Source organism: Rhinolophus ferrumequinum, chromosome 14 (assembly GCF_004115265.2).
Source record: "Rhinolophus ferrumequinum isolate MPI-CBG mRhiFer1 chromosome 14, mRhiFer1_v1.p, whole genome shotgun sequence".
NCBI classification, from domain to species: Eukaryota; Metazoa; Chordata; class Mammalia; order Chiroptera; family Rhinolophidae; genus Rhinolophus; species Rhinolophus ferrumequinum.
Genome location: NC_046297.1, coordinates 26,835,442 through 26,853,020, shown reverse-complemented (window position 1 = coordinate 26,853,020; position 17,579 = coordinate 26,835,442). Strand labels below are relative to the sequence as shown.

Genomic DNA, 17,579 nt, shown 5'->3' with positions numbered 1-17,579 from the left:
TAAAAATTTGATAGGTCCTCAGAACCCCCTAAGTCCTTGGGTCTTCACCTCATTAACACAAGTTCTCTCCAATCCCAGGAGTCTTTCCATGTCCCATTTCTTACCCTACTTCCTTCTCGCCTACACAACTTACTAAAGTGACCCATCATCTATTATGTTGAACTAGCCTTCCTGAAAGCTATCATGAGAAAACATAGAGCACAGCAGTTAGCAAATCAAACTGTGTAAATCTTGACTCTGCCCCTTTCTAGCTGTATAAATGTGGTAAATTATATTACAGTTATGCGTCTCAATTTCCTTATCAGTCAAAGGAAAATAATGACATCTACCACAAGTGTGGCAGCAAGGAATGGAGCTAAAGTATATAAAGCCACTAGTATATATGAAGCCTATAATTAATACCATAAATGATCATTATTTTAATATGTTTTTTTAACAAAAATATTTAGAAACAAATTAATAAGTATGGTTTTTACCAAATGAAGAGGTGGATTATTCACTAATAATTAAAGTATTGTGTACTATATTCCAAAATGTGGATAAACTCCAGTAGAGATTATCATTTTGTTATACTCCTTTAATGAAGAGATTTGATAACATTTGGCAATATTAACAGTTTGATAAATTAATAAGACAGTTTGTTATTTATCATCTACGTATTTCAGTAGGCAGTGGTAGAAGTTTCCATAATGATGCTCTCCTAGTATCAGATCCCCTAGCTATATTCATTAAAATACAATCTTTGGGTCACTCCTGAGAAGTATTAAATCAGAATCTTTGGGGAAGAGGCTTGGCATTTTCATGTCCACAAGCACTCCAGGAAACATTTTCTACACATTACAGTTCGAGAACCATTGCTTCATTGTTCAGCATGGAATTAATCTTGCAGACTTTACTTTCCTATGCTTTTATATCATCCCAACCAGAGATATTGTGATACAGTATTTGTATTCAGGCATTAATTACTGGAAGAAACCAGATGGGAAAAGTACCTAGTGTAAAGTCATGGTCTCAACTTTAAAGTTAGAAGGACTAACTTGGCTATATGGGGAGAAGTTCAGCTAAATTGATACTATCACTAACTTCGTTATGAAAACATTTTGACAAGAAGACAAATGCACCCACATGGTTTTAACAACAATGAATATTCTTATCTTCAGTACTTTCACTCTATGTGTATTATGTATTAATATAAATGCAGCATAAAATTGTTTTAAATATTGCACACTGTTAATGGTTCTAAGCTTCCTGTCATCATCTCTCATAGATTTTACTTTTTTTCATTTTAGCACTTACTACATTTTCATTACATATGCTTTACAGTTGGATTTGTATTTATTGATCATCTCACAAGGTCAGACTCTCAGCTATATCATAGCAAGATCATGGGTATTTTGGTCTGTATCTAAAGCCAGCAAACTGTTAAGCACACAACATATGGTAAATATGTATAGGCTGAATAAAATTTGTGTTTTAAATATGGAAAAATTTTATCAGATTTTAGTCATGAAGTTGTAATTTTCCCTCTAAGTACATGATGGTAAAGTTTTCATAGTATCACAAATAAGGAGATCCAAAAGCATACTGGGGAAATGGGCTTTGGAGTCATGAGTTTTAATTCCATTTATATTACTGTAGCTAGGGAACCCATAGACAAGTTATTTAGCTGCTTTTCTGTTTCTTCATCTCAGAAAGCTTTTTTTCTTTTACACAAATAGAATGTAAATGACAACCAGATGAATATGTCCTAAATTCAGAAAGTAGCAAAAATATAGGCAGTAAAAATAAATAGCAGAAATTTTGCTGGTGATGAGACCTCCAGCAAGGTTTCATTCTAGCACTAGCTGTTCTTTACTCTCAAAGTGACTTCTCATGGTAAACTGCAATACAAGTAGCTCATGATTTTGAAATCCCACAGGTAAGCAATAAGTATTCACAGAATGTTCAAATTCTTGAGTTTCTTGAAGGTACTCCCAAGAATTTATTTTATTCTGTTAAACCTCAAGTCTCTGGGGACATAAAAATGGTGAGAAAATTATAATATATTGATTTTAGTTTTGTTATTATTTCCAGAAGCTCCAAAATTAATTCTTTTATACCCAAATGTATAGGACTAAAGGACTAAATATAATTAAGACATAATTAGACATGTCATGCACTAATCATTAGGTAGGTTTATTGTTTATAACAGATTATGCATATGGGGTGTCATATGCGAGCCCACAAATGCCAGATAAATGCAGCCAGAGCACTGCAAAGTGTTAAAGACAGTTATTATACATCATTTGCTTTAGGTAGTATTTGTATGACATCAAAACAAATTCTATATATAGCAATATGCCAGTTGAGTATATTTAGTTTGGAAAATAATATTGATATATCAGGTGTCACTTATCGACTCAACATAACACCATTGTTTGAGTGTAGACGAAGTTGTTAATCAGTTATTTTTTCTTCATAATCCAGGAACAAAATAGCCTTTTAAGAAAGCATTAAAGTCAGTCCTCTAGGCATCAGTGCTCTGTGTTGTTGGAATCTGGCTGCATGTCGGCCTGTGCACACGTCTGCCGACATGGCCTCAAACGACTATACCCAATAAGCAACCCAAAGCTATGGGGCCTACCCCACCCAGCCTGGACAGGGCTATTCCCAGCAGAACAATCAGCCCTAGGGACAGCAAAGCTACGGTGGTTACAGCCAGTCAGCGGACACTTCTGGCTATAGCCAGAGCAGCTATGGTTCTTATGGACAGACCCAAAACACAGGCTATAACACTGTCAGCTCCACAGGGATTTTTCTTATATTGGGCATCTGTGTCTGTTTGGTTCTGTGCTTACTCCCCATCCTCATTAAATGTTTCATCAGCAGGATGTTAGACTTGCGAGCTGACATCCATCAGCTTGAGCTTAAGACAAGGCCTTAAGTCTCTCTCTCCCCCTTGTATGTATTGGGACGGGTTAGCCAATGACGGGTAAATCCTGGGAGGTCCTTCAACACCTAAGACAGGGCTTGTATTAAAAAATACAAGTTCCAAAGACGGGTTAATTGATGAGACGGTCCCGGGGTGCCTAAGACAGGCACCGTCACCTTATATCTCCTGTAATATGGATTTTGCTTCAATAAAATAAAAAAGGGGGAGATGTGGGGAGCCATGATTTCTTGTTATTTTAAAGCCTTGCAGACTGGCTCAGTTTATGATTAACTTGTTTCAGCTTCTAAGGCATTATCTCTGCCTGCACCTGGAGGGTGCTTGCAAGCTGCTGAGGAATGAGGTGGGAGTGACTGGTTCTCGGACACTGAGGACTTGAAGACTAGCAGGATAATTGGTGGGCTTTGTCATGAGATAATGACTTTGGGAAAGTTTCAAGGATTTTGTAGTTTGTATGTAACAGTCATAAATTTACTCTTAATGAGATAATGCATACTTATGATTGTTAAGCTGCATGTACACAGATGGTATAAATTGGTGAAAGAAAGTAAACTCAGTGCTTCAGCATCACTGGAGACCGATCGATCGCATCATCATCATCATTTGTGAGTGTCTTTATTCATTCCCACTCCCCCTTTCAGGTTCTTCGTTGATTCGTGGCTGCTGGTCGGCCACATGAGAACCGCTGTGGTAACTTCCCAACGTGCTGCTAGAAGCTGGCTGCTGGCCATAACCGGGGTAGGAAGACTGCTGCCCGTAAGTCGACATATCTAAAGACACATTAGCATCATGCCAAATTTCTTTTAGTATACCAAGGTCCAGAGATATTAACAGGAAGCATAATAAAAGATGGTTGTTTAAGTATCATAACATTAGTTTTTAACGGCACCCAAGAAATACAATTTGTTAAAGAACAATTATTACAGGAAACATTAAATTGATTTCCTACAAAGTGTACATTAATATCTCCAATCAAAAGTGCATATGGGGAAGGAACACAAGCAGATACATTAACAGATTTTTTAGACCAGTCTCTAGTCCCATCTTGTAAATCAGTCACCTGACTGCAGGGAGTGCCTGATTTACAAAACTTTCCAAATGTTGTTTTATGTGTCCATCAGAAGGCAATCCTAGGGCGTGAGTGTCATTGACATAGACTGGAATCTCAGGACCATCCCATACAGCAGGGTGGAGGATTGGTGGATCAGGTACATAGGCCCAATACGTCTGGTCTTCTTCTGTATTGCTGAGGGTCATCAATGTCATCAGCAGGTAGAGGGTCCACATGTCGCACCAATCGTTCTGGCAGCCACCGAGGGCCTTCTGCATCCTGTGGAAAAACACAAACATGCCCTCGGCCCCATATGAGGACTGGATCTGGGCCTTGCCAAAAGCCTGTAAGTGGGTCTTTCCATTTGACCAAAGCCTGAGGGGCAGTAGAAGGATGCCAAAAGCGCTCTGCAGCACTCTTACCATGGGCATCCAAGGTCAAAAAATTTTGAATAAAGAGAGAATGAGACAGGTAATTATGGGGCGTCAGGGGATATAACTCCCCCTTTTTTATTTTTTGCAAATTGACTTTTAATGTACCATGAGTGCGTTCAACAATCCCTTGCCCCTGGGGATTGTAAGGAATGCCAGTAACATGATTGATAGAGAATTGCTGCCAAAATAAAGAGAATTTTTTGCTGAATGGCTTTCTCAACCTTAGAGAGAGCCTTCCATGTAGGCTCAGTAAGAGACCTGGGGGAGGTCGGATCAGAATCTCCTTTTAAAATTTTAAACAGTGGTTTAAGATCTCCAGTAGTTAATCCCAAAGAAGGGCGCAGCCAATTAATATCTCCCAACAACTTTTGAAAATCATTAAGAGATTTAAGATGATCTTTTTTAAGCTCTATTTTTTGTGGAGTGAAATACTGAGCAAACAACTGAAATTCCAAGTAAGAATAAGGCTCACTTCTCTGTACTTTTTTAGGTGTAATAATAAGACCTGAGGCCAGAAGGTTTTCTTTTTCTAAACACATTTTTTGTCTGGTCAAGCCTGTCAAAGACAGGATATACTCTAAATTGTTTTAAAGACTCTCCCTGCTTATGAGTCTCTTTGCAAGCCAATTGAAGAGGGGAGCGCACAACAGAATCTGACCCTGGTTTAACATAACTTGGCGGGAGGGGTCTTTACCCCGAGTATCCCACTGATCTCTTAAAGAAATCTGGGGACCCAGAGGACAATTTTCTTTACTCACAGCAACTTTGAGTTCGACTAATTGTCCTTGAAGCATCTTTATTTGTTCTGCGAGTGTAAACATAGGATCTGCAAGCCGTCTGCTCTCTTGAGCTGCAGCCACCACTAAATCTTCCTGATCTTGAGGGTCTAAATCTTCCCAGTGTTTATCTGGAGGTTTCTGGCTAACAGGCTCTTTATTATGTTTAGCAAGTCCCTCTGCATATCTGACTCCTTCCCCCTCCTCTTTCTCCTCCGGAGAGGCGGCAGATGGAAAAGTTTTCTCAGCATAATCAGCCCCCTCCCTTTCTCCCAGCTCTTCCAGTGAAGCGGCAAACGGAAGGGTTTCTTCATTCCCTGCCTGTTTTACTCTTTCTAACTTACAGCCTTCCCTTTTAAGATCTAAGCAATCTCTAATTAAAGTCCACAATCCAAATGTTTCTACAGGGACCCGCAGAGGTCCTTGGACACTATAATAGCCTTGTAATTGTTCTCCAACCTTTTCCCAAGTCTCCAAGCTGACGGTACCTTCATCTGGAAACCATGGGCAAACTTCCTTTACAAATTCTAAAAATTTATCTAATTGCTCTTTGCTCACCCTGCTGCCACGGGCGGCAAGTAATCTCTTAAGTCCTCTAACATACAGGTCCTTGCTGCTGGCGTGACCCATTCTCTTAAGTCCTCTAACACACAGGTCCTTGCTGATAGCGTGACCTATTTTCTCAAATCTTCTAACACACAGGTCCTTGCTGATAGCGTGACCTATTTCTCTTTTCCCTAACTCGGCCCTTCTTTCACACAAATAATTCAATCAGATGCCCGTCTGGCCGTGTCCCTCTCGGGACCAAATCTGTCGTAGCTAGAGGCGTGTCGGTATAACCCCCCGACCAGGCAGAACACAGTTCTGATCGCCGTTATGCCGTAAGACAGAACCGGAAATGCAGTTTCGAGCCCAAACAAGCTCCGTAACACGAGGTCGTGGAGCTATCACTCACTCACACACTCATTCGACCGAGGGGACAGTGTCCTACTCACCGTACCTTCAAAACTCTATAACCGAGCTGGGCCCAACCTGTACGGTGTTCCTCACTGATTCCCCCGTGTTCAGGCCCCACGTTGGACGCCAATTGTGGCCGACCAGCAGCCACGAATCAACGAAGAACCTGAAAGGGGGAGTGGGAATGAATAAAGACACTCACAAATGATGATGATGATGCGATCGATCGGTCTCCAGTGATGCTGAAGCACTGAGTTTACTTTCTTTCACCAATTTATACCATCTGTGTACATGCAGCTTAACAATCATAAGTATGCATTATCTCATTAAGAGTAAATTTATGACTGTTACATACAAACTACAAAATCCTTGAAACTTTCCCAAAGTCATTATCTCATGACAAAGCCCACCAATTATCCTGCTAGTCTTCAGTCCTCAGTGTCCGAGAACCAGTCACTCCCACCTCATTCCTCAGCAGCTTGCAAGCACCCTCCAGGTGCAGGCAGAGATAATGCCTTAGAAGCTGAAACAAGTTAATCATAAACTGAGCCAGTCTGCAAGGCTTTAAAATAACAAGAAATCATGGCTCCCCACATTCTCAGAGCAGCAACTATGGGCAGCTCCAGAGTGGGGGCTATGGTCTGGCTATCGAGGCCAACAGCAAGACTATGGACAGCAGCCAAGCTCCTATAATCTTCCTCAAGGCTACCGACAGCAGAACCAGTACAACAGCAGCAGCGGAGGGGGCGGTGGAGAGAACTACGGCCAAGATTAGTCCCCCAGGAGTGGTGGCAGCAGTGACGGCGGTTATGGCAGTCAGGACTAAAGTGGTGGTGGCAGTGGCTACACGGGAGGCCAGGAGGACCGAGGAGGCCATGGCCGGGGTGGTTACAACCGCAGCAATGGTGGCTGTGAACCCAGAGGCCATGGAGGTGGCCGTGGAGGCAGAGGCAGAATGGACGGAAGTGGCTGTGGTGACTTCAATAAATTTGGTGGCCCTTGGGACCAAGGATCATGACTCTGAACAGGACAATTCCGACAACAAAACCATCTTCGCCCAGGGCCTGGGCGAGAATGTCACCATGGAGTCTGTGGCCGACTACTTCAAGCAGATTCTCATTAAGATGAAAAGGAAGATGGGACAGCCCATGATTAATCTGTAAACGGACAGAGAGACCAGCAAGCAGAAGGGAGAGGCACCGGTATCATTTGATCATCCACCTTCTGCTAAAGCGGCTATTGACTGGTTTGACGGTAAATAATTCTCTGGGAATCCTGTCAAGGTCTCATTTGCTACTTGACGAGCAGAGCAGATTTCAACCAGGGTGGCAGTGGGCGTGGAGGCCGAGGGCGTGGAGGGCCCAAGGGCCATGGAGGCTACCAAGGAGGTGGCCGTGGCCAGAGCGGATTCCCCCGTGGAGGTGGCAGTGGCAGGAGACAGCAGCGAGCACAGGACTGGAAGTGCTTCAACCCTACATGTGAGAACATGAACTTTTCTTGGAGGAATGAATGCAATCAGTGTGTGGCCCCTAAACCAGATGGCCCCAGAAGAGGCCCCGGAGGTTCTCACATAGGGGGTAGCTATGGAGATGATCATCGAAGATCGAGACAATAGAGGAGGCTATGATCGGGGAGGCTACCGAGCCTGAGGCCGAGGCAGGGACACGGGGGCTTCCGAGGGGGCCTGGGTGGTGGGGACAGAGGTGGCTTTGGCCCTGGCAACATGGACTCCAGGGGTGACCACAGGGAGAGGCCTTATTAGCCTGGCTCTTGAGGTCCTGGAGCAGCTTTTCTTCTATACCAAGTGTTACCCCCATTATTCCAACTCCTAATCACCCATGGTTTTTTTGTGTTGGATTATAAAATTGTAACCATATCTCTGGATCCCAGTAAAAACCATCATTTTAGTTAAAGAAGGAAAAAAAGAAAGAAAACATTAAAGCAAATCAATAAAATAATTAGTTTGAGAGAGATGTTTCTCCACAACCAACAACCTCTTTCATCAATTAATATATTACTTTATCCAGCATATAAATTATTGAGTGCCAACTTCATGCCACATATCATGTTAAGTAATAGGGACACAAATAGAAATATGTAGTCCCTGCTACCAAGCAAGTATAGTAAGTGACAAGCAAATTATTATAGAACTAGTATATAAAGTATTAGTGGTGTACAGAGGAACAGACAAAATACTATGCACACATAGCCAGCTTAAGAATTGGTCTACCAAAACCTCTCTATCAGTAGGAGAACAACATGCTCCACTCCTTGGGATTTTGGTGGAGACATCAATAAGTTGCCTCTTCCTGCCCAAAGAGGATGACTAGGCCAGGTAACTGAAGGAACCGTCTCTCTGGAAACACTGTTCCTTCCATGGGGATCATATGACTCAGGCAAAGCTAATTTGGGTCCTCCATGAGCCTCGATATGACTGCTGAATAAAATAGAATTATGCTTTTTATCTGGGATTATGGAAAAATTACCATCTAGGACTACTAGTGTCCATATTGCCCATATGAGAAAGAATTATCCTGAGAATAAAGCCAAGCAGAGACAAATAGGTCAAAATATGGGAAAAGAAACAAAGTGTCCATATTGCCCATATGAGAAAGAATTATCCTGAGAATAAAGCCAAGCAGAGACAAATAGGTCAAAATATGGGAAAAGAAACAAAGCCCTGGATCAAGCTATGCCTGAGACCAATTTACCCTTTGACTTTTCAGATACCTTAGGGAATAAATTGTCATTTTAAGTTTATGTGAGCTAAATTTCTATCACTAATGTAGGAAGCATAAAAGAAATATGAAATAGTTTGGAAATGTGAAACCCAAAGGGTATTATATCAGAAACTTGTACAGGTCATTAGGTTGTCAGAATAAACAACAACAAAAACTATCTCAAATTCTCCTCAATTTCTCAAAATAAAAATTATTTTATTCACAAATTTTTATATGATTACCTTAAAATCCTGTCTACTATTTTATGTTTCTCTTGAGTTGACTTTGGGAAAATATGCACAATTTCATAGAAACTGTTATTTTCAAGTACAATCATTCCATTAAAATAACTCACTGTGATTATACTTCTTTGTTAGATGGATTATACTGCTTAAACATCATACATTCTTATTTGATGTTTTTAGACTGTAATTTTAAATGAAACTTTATTATGTGAGAGTCTTCTTATAAACCTACAAGACACAAAGTTTTATAGACCCTTTGCAAAATAATATTAACAGAACCACTTCAAAATGAAATCAGAGCCCCCATCCTAGAGGAATTGCCATGCATGTCTTATTCTTCAAACCTTTCGAATGTTTGAACTGGACAAAATAACCTTTCAACTGGGCAAAGCAATGTTGTGTCCCAAAGAACTGTTTGCAGAGATAACAGGAAAGCAGACATCTTGACTACTGGACTGAAAATTAAAGACCTGTAGAATTAGCACCATCATGTATAGTTAAAGAATAATTTAGCTTATTTGCACCTATAGAAATTCCTTGCTTGGCTTATTAACACCAATAGAAATTCCTTCATCTAGTCATGTAATTATTTCCCTTTCATTCTCATATATACCTCTTGCCTGCACCTCCCAATCAGAACACTATTTGGGTTTCTGCCTGAGTTAGTGCTTCCCAGAACGGCAATCTTTTTTTATCTCAAATAATTGCTTGTTGCCTCCCTGGCTTTTTATTTTTAAGTCAACAACCCAAATACCCTAGAGCCACTGATTTCCCTTAAAAACAGAAGTTTTAAATTATGAAAAGGATTTTCCTCTCTCATTAAGCCATGAGTCCAAAAAATCCCCCCAAATTGGGATTCCAATAATACAAGAAAGGAGCAAATATAAAGAACAAATCATTTTCTTTCTTTGAGGCTTTGAAAGTTTTGAAAAATTCAGAAAAGTATAAAGGAGAAAATGCTAATAACCTTCAGGTTTGTCTTCTCTCCCCAGATGTAATCACTATGCGTTTGATGCCCATATATGGGGAGGACAATTAAGTTCGGAAACTCATCCTAGAAAAAGTACTACATACCTCATTGCTGAATATCACTATTGTCACTTTCGAAGTACTCCCTTTGGGAAACTATGCACTGATGCCAGTGCCTAGTCCATCCTGCTAAGCAATTCTGGAACTCTTTTTCTGGATTGGCCATCAGAGCTGTCATCATATTACCCTTGAATGTCATCAAAATGTCTTACTTTCAATATTTCCTTTATTTTTCAGGTCAAGAAAGAAGTCACTGGGGGCCAGATCAGGTGAGTAGGGAGGCTGTTCCAATATAGTTATTTGTTTACTGGCTAAAAACTCGCTCACAGACAGTGCTGTGTGAGCTGGTGCACTGTCATGATGCAAGAGCCATGGATTGTTGGTGAAAAGTTCAAGTCATCTAACTTTTTCACGCAGTCTTTTCAGCACTTCCAAATAGTAAACTTGGTTAACTGTCTAGTTGGTACAAATTCGTAATGAATAATCCTTCTGATATCAAAAAACAACATCCTTGCAACAAGTTCACATACTTAATTGTCCGACCTCATACATATATGATAAATTGTATACACATATAAATATGAAAATAAACATGATAGGTAAATGTAAAATATTAGTGACCATAAATTTACACAAAAATCATATCAAACTTTATATATGGTTTTTAAAATTCCCTTTCCCCCTTTCCTACATCTTTCCTATGTCATTCCTGTTAACATAATCAAGTTCTAGCTATTTATCCCTAACTGCTCTATAGTATTCCACAATGCAGACAGACCACAACTCATTTATATATTCCTTTACTAGCAACATTTTGGTTGTTTACAATTTTTTGCAACACTATTTGGAAACAGTATTTCAATACACATGCATGCATGTCTCCTTGTGTACATGAAGAAATGTTTATCTGAGGTAAATATTTAGAATTGGGGTTGCTGAATTGTAGGGTATGCACATCTTAAATTTTACAAAATTAAGCTAATTCCAAATTTATTTTCAACTAGATACATTATAGCAGTAATATAAGTCATTTAAAATAATCCAAAAGACGTTTGAACTAATCACCGAATTACAAATTCAAACTTATCACTGGACTGATTTGAAAGTCAAGGTGCTAAGTGTGTTTGTTGTCAAAATTTCCTCCTTGTCTTTCTTCATTAGCAAGTAAAAATAAGCTCTCCTGCCACAGGAACAATATGTTGAGAGCCATCATCCCAAGGGTTACTCCATGGACTATGTGATGCAGACCTGGCATTCTAATTGGGGAGGCAGCCACAGGGAGCCTCTTCCTGAGAAGCAAAGTGTGCATAGAGACCCAAAGATTTTCTCCAAGTTGACTTAAATTCTGATAAAGCATTTTCAAATGCCTCAAAATTAATTAACACTTGGTCTTCTTTGCTAGTATATTCTACTACATAAACTTTTATAGTTAGATACATCATAAACTGAAATTCTGGGGAAAGATCTCCCTTCATAATTGTAATTCCTGCATTTTAAATTGTGTCTGGAACATTGTACAATGCATTGCTTAGAGAAGGTGTGAGATGATAGAGATACATACGTGTATTGGTTTCTGGCCCCAGTTCCTAGTGCAGAGCTCCTGAAACCCTTATAAATTCCCAAGTGATAAGAACACTAAGAGCATCTCTTGTTCGAATATGTGTCTTTGATCCTGTCCCTGACACAGGACTCCTAAGACCCTTATAAATTCCTAAGTGCTAAGAGCACTAGATGCATGTTTTTTCCTATTGAGGTGACTCTTGGTAGGCTCCCTGATGAGGACTGGTCACCAGAAAGACCAAGCCATGATTAGAAGCTTGGAATTTTAAGTCCCAATCCACATTCTTCAGAGAGGGGAGAGGGGATAGAAACGGATTTAATAATTGATCATGCTTATGTGAGAAAGTCTCCATAATATCCCAAATGTGAGGGTTTGGAGAGCTTCCAGTTTGCTGAATACATCCATGCACCAGAAGGGTACTGCACTTCAACCTTACAGGGACAAAAGTTCCTGTGCACAGGACTCTCCCAGACCTCACCGTTTGTGTTTTTTTATCTATTTATCTCTATCCTTTATTACATCCTTTAATATACTAGTAAATGTAAGTAAGTGTTTCCCAGAGTTCTGTGAACTGTTCTAGCAAACTAATTGAACCTGAGGAGGAGGTTGTGGGAAATTTTGGTTTGTAACCAGATTGAACAGAAGTTGTGGATAACCTGGGGACCTGCTACTGGTGATTTGCATCTGAAGTAGGGTGGGAACAGCCTTGTAGAACTGAGCCTTTAACCTGTAGGGTCTGACACTATCTCCAAGTAGATAGTGTTAGAATATAGTTAAATTACAAGACAGCAAGCTGGTGTCACAGAAGATTGCTGCATGTGGGGGAGAAAAAACCTCTACACATTTGATAACCAGAAATGAAGTATGAGTAATAAGAGAGAAACACAGGTGGCAAAACAGGTGGTTTTTTAAATTCTATTTTAGCGGAGCAAATCCTTTTTTATAGTTAAACTAAAAATTAGATAATTTGAATTCATAAGGCCACCAAATTTGAATCATGCTGCTTTCTGTGTAAAAAAGTTTACCCAAAAATATAATTCATTTTGCCATATGGTATTTAATTTGTTCAAGATGTGTTACTAGCAATTTTACTCATATAAAATTTTTCATTTATATAAAACATCCCTTAGCAAAATATGCAGCAGTATATTTTCACTCTTTGTATAATTAAAGCAAAAATTGAATTGTATATCCTGCACAACTCATTCCCATTATAATATATGTAATATTAATAAAATGATATTCATAATAATAACTGCTATGTAGCACAATTTTTATTCCATCTGTTGTTCATTGGAATTCAATTTAGAAGAAATTTTCTGACAAAATTCAACATCCAATTGTGATAAAAACTCTCAACATAGTGGGTATAGAGGGAACGTAACTCAATAGGATTAAGGCCATTAAGACAAACCCACAGCTAGATCAGGAGCAAGACAAGGATGCCCACTCTCACCACTTTTATTTAACATAGTATTAGAAGTCCTAGCCACAGTAATTAGACAAAAAAAAAAAAAAAGAAAGAAAGAAAGAAAGAAAGAAAGAAAGAAAGAAAGAAAGAAAGAAAGAAAGAAAGAAAGAAAGAAAGAAAGGAAAGAAAAGAAATAAAAGGCATCCAAATTGGAAAGGAGGAAGTAAACCTGTCACTATTTGCAGATGACATGATACTATATATAGAAAACCCTAAAAACACCACCAAAAAAACTGTTAGTTCTAATTAGTTCTAATACATGAATTTCATAAAGTTTCAGGACACAAAAATATATATATAGAAATTGGGTGCATTGCTATACAATTTAGAAGCAATTCTAAAAATACCACCAAGGTAAAAGCTGAGCACATAAAGCTTACTAGGATTGGTTAAACACAAGTCAGTCTGTCTGTCTCCCCTGCTTGCTCCCAGGCCAAGTTGCTGAAGAAATATGTAATTCTCTTCACAGCAAGGAATTTGGAATTGATGTTTCTAACCAATAGGTGATAAGTTTTTAGCTCAAACCAGTCCAGAAGATGCTCCTGCTAAAAGAGTTTAAAATGACTCCCCGTGACAGAAGGAGACCAGAGAAAAAGAATAGGCAGAGAGAAACATGAACTAGCCCAAAAAAATTTTAGCAGAGTTCAAGATCATGCAATTTAGTCCCCTAGGGCACTCTGCACACTAGCTCCCGTGTCACAGCCCAGTACCCATCCTCTAGGTGTGTTAGATACACTTATGCCACATTATTGTGTGGAAAAGTCCAGAGAAAGATCTTGCAGAGGGTTAGAGAGGCTAGAATTTGTCCAGATCCTGAGGTTCCCAGTATATTTTATAAATTACAAAATTTATGGCATATTTTATGTTAATATTTAACACATGGGCAAATTACACATTAACAAATGCTAACATAAAGAAATAATAAATATACAAAAAGTGCAATTGTCTATAACTGCCTAATTCACAAAATAATTGCAGAATTCATTTTCAAGATTATATAATTTGCAATACAGATGGAATTGTCCAGTTTAAGTCAAAAATGAATATGTTGCTCTTTCAATGTTATCAGCCTAGATCTACAACTGAATGTATAATGTCATTAGGAGATAAAAATCAAAAGTCTAAATTTGAGCCTCTTCTCACATGTGAGACCCAGGCCACACAGCTCATCTGGTCCCATTGTGGAGTAGCTCTTTCTAATTATGTTCCAGGTTGGAGATAATCTTCAGGTTATTATGACATTATGAGTAAATACCTGAGGTAAGTGGGCCCATTCCTAGCCATTATAGCTAAAAATCTGGTACATAGAAAGCAAAACAAATAAGGTGGAACTCTTAGAGAATGACATTTTAACAGGATGAATTCTGTCTGAGTACGCAACTTGTTTCTCTCAAAAGTGAGAAATATTCATTCTGGCAGAAAACGTATCTTCATATCAAACAAGCGAGCAGATCTATAGTTGAGCCATTCCTATTGAAGGCAGGAATGTGACTAAGTTACTGTAATAACAGAAGCATACAACAACATGCTTCCAAGGAAGGCAGGAGGAAGCAAGACGACTCTTCTGCTGTTTTTGGTTTATATACCACATATCAGTGAAATCATGGTTCTTGACTTTTTCTGTCTGACTTATTTCGCTTAGCATTATACTCTCAAGATCCATCCATGTTGTCACAAATGGTCCTATATCACCTTTTCTTGCTGCCGAATAATATTCCACTGTGTATATATACCACAACTTCTTTATCCATTCATCTATCGAAGGACATTTTGGTTGTTTCCATGTCTTGGCCACCATAAACAAAGCTGCACTGAACATTGGAGCACATGTGTCTTTATGGACAAATGTTTTCAGATTTTTTGGGTAGATACCCAGGAGAGGGATTGCTGGGTCATATGGTAATTCTATTCGTAATTTTTTGAGGAGCCTCCACACTGCCTTCCATAGTAGCTGCACCAGTCTGCATTCCCACCAACAGTGTATGAGGGTTCCTTTTTCTCCACAGCCTCTCCAACACTTGTTACTATTTGTCTTCTTGATGATAGCCATTCTGACTGGGTGATATCTCATTGTGGTTTTTATTTGCATTTCTCTGCTGATTAGTGATGTTGAGCATTTTTTCATATGTTTATTGGCCATTTGTATGTCTTCTTTGGAGAAATGTCTATTCAGGTCCTCTGCCAATTTTTTAATTGGATTGTTGTTTTTTGTTGTTGAGTTTCATGAGTTCCTTGTATATTTCAGATATTAGCCCTTAATCGGAGGCACTGTTTGCAAAAATTTTCTCCCATTCAGTTAGTTGCCTCTTTATTTTGTCGATGGTTTCTTTTGCTGTGCAGAAGCTTTTATGTTTCATATAGTCCAATTCGTTTATTTTAGCTTTTACTTCCAATGCCTTTGGAGTCAAATTCATAAAATGCTCTTTGAACCCAAGGTCCATAAGTTTAGTACCTATGTTTTCTTGTATGCAGTTTATTGTGTCAGGTCTTATGCTGAAGTCTTTGATCCATTTTGAATTAATTTTGGTACATGGTAACAGATAGCAATCCAGTTTCATTCTTTTGAACATGGCTTTCTAATTCTCCCAGCGCCATTTATTGAAGAGGCTGTCTTTCCTCCATTGTATGTTTTTTGCTTCTTTGTCAAAAATTATCTATCCATATTTATGTGGTTTTATTTCTGGGTTCTCAATTCTATTCCATTGGTCTATGTGTCTGTTTTTCTGCCAATACCATGCTGTTTTGATGATTGTTGCCCTGTAGTACAAGCTGAAGTCAGGGAGTGTGATACCTCCAGTATTGTTCTTTTTTCTTAAAATTGCTTTGGCTTTTCGGGGTCTTTTGTGATTCCAAACAAATCTGATGATATTTTGTTCTATTTCTTTAAAAAATGCCATTGGGATTTTGATGGGGATTGCATTAAATCTGTATATTGCTTTGGGTAAAATGGCCATTTTAACTATGTTGATTCTTCCAATCCATGAGCATGGAATGTCTTCCCATTTCTTTGTGTCTTCTTCAATTTCTTTCAAAAATGTCTTATAGTTTTCAGCATATAGGTTTTTCACATCCTTGGTTAAGTTTATTCCTAGGTATTTTATTCTTTTTGCTGCAATGGCAAAATAATTTTTTTTTTAATTTCTTTTTCTGAGATTTCATTGTTAGTATATAGGAATGGAATGGATTTTTGGACTTTTGTATGTTGATTTTGTAGCCAGCAACTTGACTGAATTCGTTGATTGTTTCTAATAGCTTTTTGATGGAGTCTTTAGGGTTTTCTATGTATAGCATCATGTCATCTTCAAAGAGTGATAATTTAACTTCTTCATTCCCAATGTAGATGCCTTTTATTTCTTTCTCTTGCCTGATTGCTCTGGCGAGGACTTCCAACACTATGTTGAAAAGCAGAGGTGATAGGGGACAGTCCTGTCATGTTCCTGAACATAGAGCAAAGGGCTTCAGTTTTTCACCATTAATTATGAGATTAGCTGAGGGTTTGTCATATATGGCCTTTATTATGTTAAGGTATTTTCCTTCTATACCTATTTTATAAAGTTTTTTAATCATAAATGGATGTTGTATCTTGTCAAATGTTTTTTCTGCATCAATTGATATAATCATATGATTTTTGTTTTTTATTTTGTTTATGTGATATATCACATTGATGGATTTGCAGATGTTGAACCATCCTTGTGCCCCGGGGATGAACCACACTTGGTCGTGATGAATGATTTTTTTAATGCTTTGTTGTATTCGATTTGCTAGAATTTTGTTTAGGATTTTTGCATCTGTATTCATCAGAGTTTTCTTTTTTTGTGTTGTCCTAACCAGGTTTTGGTATCAGGGTAATGTTGGCCTCATAAAATGAGTTAGGGAGTACTGTCTCTTCTTCAATTTTTTGGAAGAGTTTGAGCAGGATTGGTATTAGATCCTCTTTGAAGGTTTGGTAGAATTCACTAGTGAAGCCATCTGGTCCCGGACTTTTGCTTTTCGGAACGTTTTGGATGATTGATTCAATTTCGTTACTGGTGATCGGTCTGTTTAGATTTTTCAGTTCTTATGGTTCAGACTTGGAAGGCTATCTGTTTCTAAGAACTTGTCCATTTCTTCTAGGTTATTGAATTTGGTGGCATCTAGTCCTTCATAGTATTCTTGGATGATCCTTTGTATTTCTGTGGTGTCCGTGATAACTTCCCCTTTTTCATTTCTGATTTTATTAATTAGTGTCTTCTCTCTTTTTATCTTAGTGAGCCTAGCCAAGGGTTTGTCAATTTTATTAATGTTTTCAAAGGACCAGCTCTTTGTCACATTAATTTTTTCTATTGTCTTTTTGTTCTCTATTTCACTAGTTCTGCTCTAATTTTTGTTATTTCCTTTCTTCTGCTGACCTTGGGTTTCACTTGTTC

The 17,579-nt window shown here is 38.6% G+C and overlaps 2 pseudogenes; one reads left to right on the top strand and one right to left on the bottom strand.

The window, feature by feature from the left end:
• LOC117033703 (protein ZNF365-like) overlaps positions 1–2,574 on the bottom strand; it is an 84,916-nt pseudogene extending 82,342 nt beyond the window's left edge.
• On the top strand, positions 2,573–7,909 carry LOC117033702 (RNA-binding protein FUS-like; annotated as a pseudogene).
• Positions 7,910–17,579: the final 9,670 nt, after the last annotated feature.